The following is a 12,783-nucleotide window of genomic DNA, read 5'->3' on the forward strand; positions in this document are numbered from 1 at the left end:
TCGTCGTTCTTCTCGAGAGCACAAAAAAAAAACAACGCAAGGGTTAAAGAAAGGGGAAGAAAATCCGGGATTGATCCGATTCCAACGATCATAGACGCCGCCGCTTTGACGCCGTTGTCGACATCGTGGTCAAACGGCTCCTCTTCTTCCTCTCGGCTCATTCTCGCGCGGAAAGTAGTGGTTGAGCGCGCCGGGCGCGAATTTCATTGCTGGGTATCCCTCTTCGTACACCGAGAGTCCGATACAGCGGGAAGGGTGCGTGCTGCTCCTCTCGGGGATGCCGTATATGTAGAGGAAACGCGCAACGCGCACGCACGCACGCACGCGGAATCGGTGCTCTTTACCTCAAACGAGAGAGCGGTGTCGTGCTCGCGCTCTCTCTTTCTCCCCCCCCCCCTCTCTCTCTCTCTTGTTAGCGCGTGTGTGCGAGAAAGAGAGAGAGAGCCGCGTATATATAAATATAATAGAACGCACCTAGATATCTATTTATAAGTTTATACGAGGCAGGAGAGGCCGCATCGAGAGAAGCGAGGGACCGAGATAGCAGAAGGAGGCAGCAGGATGGAGATAGAAGGTTGCGAGAAGAGGAACGAAAAGAGAAGTCCATAGAGAGGAAAAGAGAGAGGGAGAGGGAGAGAAAGAGAGGGACAAGCTAAATAGAAGGGAGAGAGCTAAATAGAAGAAGTGAAAAGGAGTGGTGGCGGAACGTGTGACGGTGGTGCGCCCGCGCTCGGTTTTCCCCACGTCTTCTATCGTAGTAGTGCACCGGTCGTCGTCGTGCCTGGTGGCGGTGGTGGTGGTGTGGTGTGGTGGTGGTGATCGCTGGTGGTAGTAGTGGTCTTGGTGGCTGGTGTTGGTCTCGTGCCCCGTGTCCAGGAGGTAGCGAGCGGCCGCGACGTAGCACCACGAGGGAGAGGCGTGTTGTTGGGCGAGATACACACGCGCGTTCGAACGGAGCGGGAAGGGGGAGGGGGAGGAAGCGAGGCTTCTCGCGGGCGAAGAGGGTGCGTTGCGCCCTGCGTCGAGACCCACACGAAAGCGGCGCCGGGGCGCGAGAGAGAGAGACCGGCGGCGCGGCGACACGACCGGGAGGACCGCAGAAGCGCCGGGAGCGAGGCGGGAGGAAAGGCCGATTCTTCTCTCTCTCGCGCGCGCGAAGCGGGTGGCGAGGCAGCAGTGAGCGATCTCGCGCGCGTGCGAGTGCGAGTGCGAGTGAACGCGCGGATATGACGAGCGGATACGCCCGGCGGCTCACGTGATACGCAACGCAATCGTCGTGCTCCGCCGCCGAGGAAGATATGTGGTAAGTGCGATCTGGTGCGATCTGGTGCGATCTGGTGCGATCCTCCTATCGTTTCTCGTCAAGGATGATCGACGGAGAGCTCGGAGAGTCGTTCTCTCAAAGATCGATGGAAGTGATGTTGAAAATTGACAGAATCGCGATTCTGATCTTCGCGGAATCCGAATCGGAGATTGATGAAATTTTATGAAAATTCTGTTATTTTAATGCTGGTCCGGACGTCGTGCGTTTGAATCGTTTTCGCGAAAATGCGCGAAGATCGGAGGAATGTACGTGACGACCGATTGATCGCGAGATCCGCGCGAAGATCGTGGTCCGGAGAGCGTGCTCCGGAGCTTCGCTAACGATGCGACACTCTCGTTATTACGGATTCCCGATTTCTCGCATAGGAAAAGTTTCGCGAAAATTTAAGAGGTATTTGATAAGTAATTGGAGGAGGCTCGACATTTCTTTTAATTTTAGAACAGCGGAAGTGCTGCTAAGTTTCGAGACAAATTTGAGCTTGATTGAAGATCACAGTGTCACGTCATTGGAATGATCCTTTTCGCTGACTGAACGTGAGAAATACGAAAATTCGTGTTTTGATGATTTTCTAAGAATTCTCAATATAGAAATCCTCGGTTACATTTATTCGTTTGTTATACTATCCAAAGAAAATTGATGAGATTATATAAGACGACTCTCGTCCTCGCGTCTAACATTTTGCGAGGTCGTTTAACTTGGCGGGTCTTTACATAAAATAGGTCGATGATCCTTTAATTTTCAACTTCGACATTTCGGTATTTATTTTCGTTTTATGTTAAACCCATTATATTAAATAATAATATAAAGCACAAATTCGATTGAAATTCAATTAAAAGAACGCTGGGATTCTAAGTAAAAAAATAATAGCTCATCAAAAATCCCTTCAAGTTCGAAAGATGATTAAAATTAATTCTTCTTTAAATATTCTTAAAGTTGAAATTAGTATTGCAAAATTAAAGAACGCTTTAACGATTTCTGAACACTCCGTATCTATTAATTTGAACAAATAATTATAAAAAAATTGGAGAGAAATGATGCATGAAAATTTAAATTACAAAAAACTTATCTTCTTGATCGTTGAAATGTATCACGATCACTAATCAGTCGACAGATCGACATTAAAGAAGGTAACCGAATGGAGACGAATCCGAACATTTCAAAACTTGAATCATTTCGGCGGCAGATGTTTCAGCCAATACACTCGTTTCATAAACAACGTGGCGAAAAAGTGCCCTGAAAGTTGCAGCTCCGAGAAGAACGGCATCGGCCTCGTTCCGAAGTTTCGCGCGTCTGTTTTACGGTAAACGTTTACGTTCGACCGTACCGCAAAATTTACATCGAGATACATTCTTTTAACTAGATTCCGTCGAGAACGTCGTATTCGCTGGCACCGGAGAGACATTCGATATCTCGTCGCCGCGCGTTTCATTAATTCGATAAAACTATCTAATCTATCATAAAACAAACATTCGATGAAATACGCGATATCGACGCTGTTCTTCTCGAATTATTTTTTTACAACGCCGTTTCGCACTCGTTATTACAAATTCCCGACTTCTCGCGTAAAAGAAGTTCCATGAAAATTAAACAGACATCTTTGAATTACGAATCACGAGATCGTGTCATATCAGATAATACAGCTGTTAAATAAAAGAAGCTAAGTATCAAGCTTGAGAAAGGGATTCCAGGTTTTCATTAAAGGAAAAGAGATATCTTCTGTGATAAGACTAATTTACGACGCGTTAATTCTTAATCAACTAATAAATGTGGAAATGTAATAAATGAGAGTTAAAACGAATAAACATATTACAAATGTATAAAATTTATTAAGATTGTTTATAAAAAGTAATAACTAATTTTGATGTCAACGTGAATTTTTTAGAATGTCCAAACGTTTCTCAAGCGTTTTAAAGTTTCTAAATGACTTTAAACAAATTATTCGAATGGCTCGTAATTGGCTCTCTTCAAATTGTTTTCAACTTTAAACGCACAGGCGCTTTGAACAAAATGTCATCTGCATTATAGTTCTCGCGCTAAGCCGCGCCAGTCCAGCGCGCGAAGGCTGTACAATAAAGAAAGATCAGGTACGATAAAGCTGTCCACGTTGCGACAGTTTCAAAGAGAGTGAATGGCATTGCCGGTTAAAGGGACTATTAAAAGGGATAAGGAGCTTTCTGTCGTTTGAGAATGCGCTCGCGAGCGCGGATCGCCGAGTGACCTTGCGCTCGCGCGAACCTCCCTGCGGAATGCACACTGGCTGGATTAATGAATTTCATTAAGTCGACGGCACGCGGCGTGACCGGCCCGAGGTGTCTTAACGAGCGTGGTCACGTGCGGTCACGAAACAAATTGGCGAATTGCATTAGGCTGTCTCTCAATCAAGTACGATAATTCGATCCTACAGGGTCTGACGGCATTCCGTGTTTTTCTACTCGTCAACCTCGTAGTAGTGACGGATGGCAGTGGACAGACGTGCCTTATGAAGGACGGACACGGGATCCTCCTCGACCTACTTTGCACCCATCGTGTCGCGAAGATATTTACGTCTCGGAAGATTCATATATATATATATATATATAACAATAGCACACTAACTGCTAATATAATATTGGAATATATTGAATTAAAAAGATATTCTCTCTTTTGCATAAAAAAAATTGTTCTCAAATCAATAATCACATTCTCATATATATAAGCAATCATAAAATCTTGAAAGAATTTGATAATTTTAAACGGACATAACTTGCTTACATAAAGAAATAAAATTCTTCATGTAAGCAAGTTATGTTTGTTTAAAATTATCAAATTCTTTCAAGATTTTTCAATTATCTTTCAAAGAGATTTTATACTCTATATGTGAGAATATAATTGTTAATTTAAAAATAATTTTTTTTGTGTATAGATTTTGAAAGATCAATTATTATTTTTTGACATTTTTTTAATAGTTTGAACCTTGAGAGAAAGAGAGAAAGAGAGCAGATTAAAGGTAACGGACAGAAATGTTTTTATTAACGTGTAAACTGTTTGCAAAAATTTAAACGCTTTTTTCGAAATAACATTTTTAAAAAACTGTTGCCACGATAACTCATCTAGTTTTAATTCAATTGACTCAACATTTTTAGCAGGTATTCACAACATACCTGTCTCTCGTCCGACCTACAATCAAATAAACGTTCTATCTATTCGATTTTTTTCAGTAAGGAGAAACTTTAAAAAGAGCAGAGAAAAAGATTTTTTTTCGAAACTGCTGTTTTTTTAAACAAATCAATTTTTTAATTTGATTATATTGGACAAGAACTACATTTGTATAGATTAAAAATTTCTTTTAATTTTTTATTTCAAATAATTTATGCATCTTGAATCGCGACAACAATGAGCTGATATTTTTTTTGACACATTTATACTTGCAAATATTTGCCAAAGATATCTTTCCTAATGTTTGAGAAAATTTGTGAACAATATTCAAACATCAAAGATAAATGTATCAAGTTTAAAGCTCTCTTATACATTTTTTAAAAAGAAATTCCCAAAAGGATATAAAAATAGTACTGAAAGCGGAAATACCTCCGAGAATAACGACTCTTTTAATAACGATAAAGTAATAAATTTAAAAATCAATGATTAAAATAGCGTTTCATTTTTAATTTGCGACCAGTGCATTAAATAAATATGGATATATTTACGATACATTCATATTTATTCATCCGTTTTCGATTTTAGAAAAGGTTAAAAGATTATACCGTCACCGTCTTTCTATCAGCGAGAGGAGAGGGGAGGGATGGGGAGGGGAAGGGAGGGAATCGGAATTAATTTACAATGCTCTGTCTCTCGCGGTCTGCTTACGCCAGGGAAAAGCCGAGGGAGTAGCGAGTCGTCTCTTCGGCCAATTCCTGACGAGCTGGCCGATGACGGTAGCGCTTATTTTGCGCTCTAATGACAGATACATTTACTCTCGGCTCGCTATGCACCGGCCGACACGTGTCGCCGGGAGAGAGCGAGAGAGAGAAAGAGAAAGAGAGGTACGCTATCAATATGCAGTTTGTTCGAACTACTACGTGCGATGCCAGCAGCTTCTTTACATACTCGACGAGCCTCGCGCGATACATTACCCACCGCCGACACACAAACTACGTTTTGATTCATCGGCTAAACTACGCTCCGTCAGTGTGGATGCATCCGTTTTCCGATTAGCGATGCGGCGAAACGGGCACAAAGGACCGAGAAAACTCGGTCGACTTCCCTCTCAGTCTCTCACTCTCTCGCTCTCTCATGAAAATGAGTTCGCATAATCACCACACATTGTAAAAACAGTGGCGACTGTTAGCTGCGAATTTCTTGGCACGTAGACTTCGCGAGTTTAATCGACTTTCCATATAGTTAAAACGTAGCGTAACGAATTCAAAGTGAATTTTAAGAATTCAAGAGCTTATTCTATGTAAATTAGAAATGTACATTTTATAGAAAGAGAAGCTTATCGAAAGATGCTTGGAACTTAACGCGAGAGGGAAAGAATTATTTAAAGAGAAGGCATCTTTCGGTAAACGAAAGTGGTCATTAACGTTAAGTTTCCTAAGCTACTTGATGCAGATTTTAGCAGGTTATTCGCGCTTATGTATACACATTTAGATTTACCCAATAACTGTGAGCCAAAATATGTCGATAGTATAGTAACTAGGTACGCGCCTGTTTAGTTGCGATTGCTAGGCAAATTTAGCTTCGAGGTCAATCAACTGAGCCGTATCGGGAACTAGATCGCCGTGTCAACCGCATCGGTTCCATCAATTTACTAGAGAATCACGGTTTTCGCCCGAATTTTTCTTGTTTCAAAAATGCTTACATTTTGATGAAAAAAAAAGATTATCCTGCCTGAGATAATATTTTTCGCAACGAGTTTTCTTTGTACAGTTTTAAGATGTTTATTAACATCATATGATTAGAGATGCTTATTAGCATCAGTGTATTAATTTACTGTTATATTATTATTTTGATTTAATTTGAAAACTGCATTTCAAGATCAAAAGTAACGGCGTGCAACTTAAAAGAACTAGAAAATGTATATAAAATTACATAAAAAAATATTACAGAGCACTAAAATCCTGCTGTGGTCTTTCGTTGCTCTTCTCTCGATTTTAATTGTGTTATACACATTACTTATGTTAATCGGTAAAAACAATTATATTTTTGGCGAAGGAAGTGATGAGTAATGTTAAATTGCGGGCGAATTGGAAACGGATTCACTATAAAAAGTTTGTATTAAAATTTTTTTTTTTTGTACATAGCTAATGATATCGCTCATTTGCAAACGCGATTACTCAATAATGTATGTTTTGTCATTCGGTTTGATTAATGTAGCAAGTAAATTATTACGTCATTTTACGCCATGCAACATTCTCGGTATCGCGTTCGCGAAGGCGAGATCTGTTGACCTCGGGAATCGCGAACTGCATACGGCGCCAGCAAGGTGCACGTGTTATGCATGTAGATCGCAATCGCAAGTACGTTCTCGCATGCATAATATTGTTACAGCGGCGAAATCATTTCCGCAATTTTTATGTCTCTCTCTCGGTATCAGACAGTGCTTTTCCGCATGAAACGGGATAACGTGTCGCGCGAGTAAATTCACGAAGAGCGGATGAAGGAACTCTGCAGTTTTCAAACTCGCTGAAGAACTTTGACCTATTCAAATTAATAACGTAACAAAATATTGGCATGTATTTAAAGATGTACAAAGAGGTACGCGAAAACGACTCCAGCCTTCGTGCGGGGTCGTGAGAGAAGCGTCGGGTTGCTTGTTGCGAAAAAAAAAAAATAATAAAACGGATTTGTCGCTTGCGTGAAAATTCGTTGCGCAAATGTGTCCGCGTGGCGCGTGGCCGAGTTGGGAGAAGCTTTTTCGAGAATAATGGGAATTTATCGTTGCAGCTGACAACCGGAATCGCTTAAAAAGCATTCGCGGCGTAGTGCGGTAAAAAGGCGCGATATTTTCATACGTAAGTCGGACACGCGACAATAGAATTTTCACAACCCACCCGTTCTTGTTTCTTAACAAATTAATTGCCAACCGTGCGATGACGTGGAAACTATAAAAAGTCTCCATCTAATGAATATCTTAAGAAATTAAATCGTATATTTGAAAGATAAGCAAAATAGTACGAAAACAGTCCATTTTAAATAAGAATTTATGAATTCACTGATTAATACTTTATGAACTATTGTAATTTATATACGGTAGCATTCTTTTTTTTTTGTTTCAGCAAAGGTCGAAGACATTTATCTTGCTCTCGTTTCGCTTCTTGCTAAGTTTACATTGGAAATCATCATTAGAGTGACTTTAATTAAATTAGATTAGACTGTAAGAAAATGGTGCGAAAGATTAATGACCAGGACTTGCTTCGATTCGGAAGAATGTTTCCTTATCACGGTAGTAACCGATATCGCGCGCGTTAAGCTCAATTTCAACGTGATTTAAGAAAGGCAAATTTAATAGGAGGGGGGGAGGGAGGGACGGGGGATTTTCATAATAGCTCGGCTAACTACGCGATTAAGCGCCATCGGTATATATATCTCAGCTCTCGGTGTTCGGCAAGTAAAGTCTCGGAGAAAAATACGATGTCTAGGCGGATGCGACGTTTAACATAATCCCGTAGCGCGCGGAAGGCTGATCCGCGATATTATACGCGGATGAAATTATGGACTCTTTTAAATGTTACTGCACGGTACGACAAGCGACCGAGACTCGAGGAAATTCCGCACGGCAATTAAATTCGTAATGCGGAGATTATAAATTTCCGTTCTCTTAGTTCATGCGCCTCACCAAACCATTTATCTTTGGATTATCATGACCCAAACTCACAAAGCTGATATATTTGTCGCATAAAATCTACTGTCCGGCACAATTAAATGGTTTTTTTTTTTTAAGTAGATATGCACGATTTTAATATTTAATTTTGATAAAAACTTTATTTAATTCCTATTTAATTTTATATTTTTGTTCATTTTTAAATTTTGGATGTAATTATCAAGATATTGAATGATCTGATCTTTGCAATACAATAAAAATAAAAATTCTGTGCAGAGAGAATATGTACAGAATCATTTGCGATATCTTGCGTATCTCCTGCTATATTTACTGCCACTTTCCGTTGTGAAAACGAGTTCAATGCCAGTCAAATTTCGATGCAGACAAAATCGAAGTTTCGATTATAGACGATACTTGTCTTTTCACCTGCGGCTACCACCGCTGTCGCCGCCGCCGTCGCGACGAGCTAATCGAATGGGAAATAGTATTTCCTCTCCTGTCAGCGCGATCTACTGCCTCGAGACCGCCGACATTTCACCTTGGAGATATCGATCGACTTTTGGCGGAAGAAACCTTTCGCGGCATTGAAGAAGCAGCTCTATTCCAGAGAATCGCTAGTGGACGATGATGAAATTCAAAAGAAAAATATATAGTAACTAATTTTATAGAAAATCAAAAAAATGGCAAAAAATTCGAAATGGAAAAAAATTCTAGTAGAGGCAGAAGAAAATTAGTAGAAGGAAACTCTAATAGTCAGTTTAAACTGTTAAATTACTGACTTTTAAATTGCATTGCATTAGAGATGGGCGAATCAAGATATTTTGACGCTGAATCAAATCAAATCGAACATCATTCTTTTGCTTGAATTCGAATCGAACCGAATTAACATTTTATTCGAATCGAATCGAATTAAAACACAACTTTTAATTAATTGTCAAGTTGAATTTTAAGACATTATGAAAAAAAGATTACTATGTAAGAAAAATAATTAATTATATGAGAAATATCAAGTTATTTTAAGTATAAGTTTATAATGTTGTCAATACACGTTATTAAAAATTTGAAATTCTTAGATTCAAAATTTGTTTCTAGATCAGATTTGAATCTTAGAGGTTCAAATCCGAATATTTTGCACATCTCTACCTTCCATTGCACATCTCTACCATACATTGTATAATTTTTATTTTCAAGAAATTTAAAACTTTTAAAAAACAATAATGTCAGATAACGTAGATTGATTAATTTGAAAATTGATTTTAAACTCTGAAAGAGAAATTAAATTCACCTAAACTATAAATCGATATTTCCGTATATTAGCTATACAGTCAATACAATGCAATCATGCAACAATGATTGTAACAATGATATAATTTTATGTCACAATTAAAGACGACGAATTGAACGCAGAAATTGGACATGGAATATTATTAAAAATTATTTAATTTGTGAGACACTTAAAAAACCGAAAGAAAACTTAATAGCGAAATGCACGAGGGCGTGCCAATTACAAAAGAAATTATTATTTCTCTGGCGATAACAAGCAGAGATTGTGCTCTTTGATAAAAGAGAAATTAATATACGGAAATCCTTACGCAATCACTAATGAGATTTCTTTCGACCTTTTCTCCCACACAATGACCTTTTCAAGTTGTTACATAACTTTTGATTTACCTTACAAATTGCTCTAAACGAAAACCAAATTTTTGCTGGAATGAGGAACTCGATTTCATGACACGGGAGGACTTACACGCGTCAAGAAACGGAAAGTAGGTCGACACTTCGGAAGGTTGACAACCGTTGTCAGGGCTACTGCCCTAAAACTTAAAGCTACGTCCTTCGCTTTCCCTCTTACTCTCTACATTCTACCGTTCTCTCACCGTAACTTTTTTTATGTAAATTAATGATAACTTGGAATTGTAATTCTCTGTAATAGTAATTCCATGTCGTAGAGGAAAATTTGGAATGAAGACGGAGCTAAGTACGTCGATAGTTTTAGCTACACTTGGTTGGCATGATAGATAAATGGGAATGTGAATAATGGGAAAATGAGACAGAGCCGACATTTGGCGATAGAAGAGGGAGAGGGCTCTTGAAGCTAGGCCGAGCTATTCCGATAATGCGCGTCGTCTACGAACTTTCGGGAGTTTGAGAAATGGTAAAAGAGATCAATTGTCCTCAGGGAAGACAAAGGAACATTGTCCATAGTACTTTGACACTCCGACAAAAATAGTGTAATTCGATAAAAAAAAAGTAAAAAAGGATGAAATTTTTTAGCTGCAAAAGCAGCGGGGTCGTTCTTATAAAAAAAAAATTCAAGTCATAGCCGTGATATAGAACACCTCTAATTGTTAATAAATGTTTTAGCAAAATTTACAAATTTAAACAATGATAAGAGAACATAGACCAATGTATAAAAAAGAACAATTAATTAAAGACAAACCTTATTTTGTTCGATGATCATTATTTCTTTGCAAGAAATTCTTTATTGTAAAATTACACAAGAAATATCAGCACTAAGTTCCAAAATAAACAAGATGTAATAAATTTTTAATTAACAAATGTTTGTACGATCTCAAAAAAAATATTTACGAAAATTTACTACATATTCAAAATACATAAAATGTCTATACAGTCTGACTGTCTACGGAGCAGCAACCTATATAGAATAGCTCCAGACTTCTTTATCTTTTCAACAAGTTGGAAAACTCGCTTTGCAAACTTACTTTTGCACAAACGAGAGAAATAAAACAAAAGACATCGTCATCAATATGCAAATTGATAAATGGGCTTTCCTTCGACGAACCAGGCGATGTCAGTCCGAAATAAGCGGCGAGGCGTATACAGGGAGTATATTTGCGCGAAGGTGATTCGGTTTCGCGAGCCAACATTATGCGAATGTCGGCTGCCAAAATGCAGTTTACAGTAATGTTCGCTACAAAGTGCGACGGCAAATATAACGCCGGTCTCCGCCGACCGTGGCGAATGAGTGCAAGCGTGCAGGAATGCACTTATCAGTGACCAGTCGGAACGCCGCGAACGAACGCCGCGAACTATGGCCCCGACAATTCCGCTGCGGTTCCTTCAACTATCTGACTAAGTAAATCCCTGCCTTCCACTTGGCTAAGTTTCCGCTCGTAACGCGAAAGCCGAAATCCTGGAATCGACGTCGAGCAAACGCGAATTATTTGCACCTAAGTACGCGCCACAGCTACGTCAAATCGCGTTCGTATCGTCGCACGCGACAGAAATTTCCTCGAGCTTAATGAGATAATCGATTGCTCGCTTACTTGACGTACTCGATCTATGCTATTTCGGTTCTTCTTTTTCTTTTCCAGGAACTGCTAAGAGCAAGAGCATAAATTTTTACATAACGCATAACGCATAAAAGATTCAATTAATCGGAATCCTTAATTTTTTTTTCAGAAAAGAAATGAAGAACTCTGATTAATTAATTCTTTTATGCGTTATGCAAAAGTCTGTGCTCCTGCTCTAACTTTTAAAGCAAGATTGTGGGAAAATGAAACAGCCTCTCCTACGCTTTTATTCATTTTTGTGCAAACGATTTTAAAATCACTTTGATCGGCTAAATTGAACGAATGGAAAGTAATGTAAATCAATATAATTAAAAAGTATATTCCGTACAAAAATGAAGTAAATAATAATTGATTATGAGAATCAAGTCTTGGAATATATTAAATTAACATCAAATCAATCTTGCAACCTCGGTGAAGAAGGATGATCGCGGAAATATTAAAATCATCGCTTTTGAAAGGTTTAATGCATGTAATTTACTCGCTTGCTCTAGGAATATTGAATCCTACTGAATCACGTAAATTAACACTCTTATCATTGCCTTGTGATTTATTTTTACATCATCTACAGTTTTCTGGGTCTCGTCCATAATCGTTCCCCTCGCAAACTCAATCACTCATCTACGTGTCGTCACGTGCGTCTCCCTTAGGAAGGTGAAACGCCCGTTTCTCGGAGTATCGCAGGCTAGATCGTCCCAAATGATCTCGGCTTCGTGACCCAGAGTTCGAGCTATTTTTAGATACCTCCCACTCGGTTTTGTACGTGCACATAGGCAATCCCCCCTTTGCCATCGGCATCCTGTTATTTCACTCGTTCACGACAAACACTGTCGCTTTTTATAGATATTTTTCTTAGAACTAACGTTAGACCTTTTTTTTACACATCTATAACTCTGTTTATTAAGATGAATCATTTATTAGGAAATCTTTTTGAATTTTTGGCTAATTCATTTGTGAAATTTGGATTCTTGATTATGAAATAATTTGGGAAAATTCAATCTTTATATTTTTATATAATATAATTAAAATTTGTTTTTTATTTAATATATCCCCCATTTAAAATCACAGCTATTAAATAACTTAATTGCTAATAATATCTATAAGTAATCTGAAGTGTCTCTAAAAATTACGTGTTACAAATGGAGAAAAAAAAAACTTCACACTTCAAGATTATTGATGTTGTGGATTTAAAAGGATAATCTGGCGATCCATCAATCGGCGAAATAAATTTCTCAAGTTGCAAGTGCATCGTCAAGTATTTAGCTATTTATATATACGTATGCGAGGTATCAGCGTGACATATTATCGCCTCGGATAAACGTCATCGACAAACGGAGATCCTTGAATGA

At 38.7% G+C, this 12,783-nt stretch overlaps 1 protein-coding gene across 1 annotated transcript in view; it reads left to right on the forward strand.

The window, feature by feature from the left end:
- The window catches only part of LOC105195131 (muscle calcium channel subunit alpha-1), a 64,377-nt gene continuing 51,594 nt past the window's right edge, over positions 1-12,783 (forward strand). The window contains 1 exon segment of the mRNA XM_039449845.1: positions 1-1,303. The gene's annotated coding sequence lies outside the window, so the exon portion shown is untranslated.

The sequence above is a fragment of the Solenopsis invicta genome, chromosome 5 (assembly GCF_016802725.1).
Source record: "Solenopsis invicta isolate M01_SB chromosome 5, UNIL_Sinv_3.0, whole genome shotgun sequence".
Classification (NCBI taxonomy): Eukaryota; Metazoa; Arthropoda; class Insecta; order Hymenoptera; family Formicidae; genus Solenopsis; species Solenopsis invicta.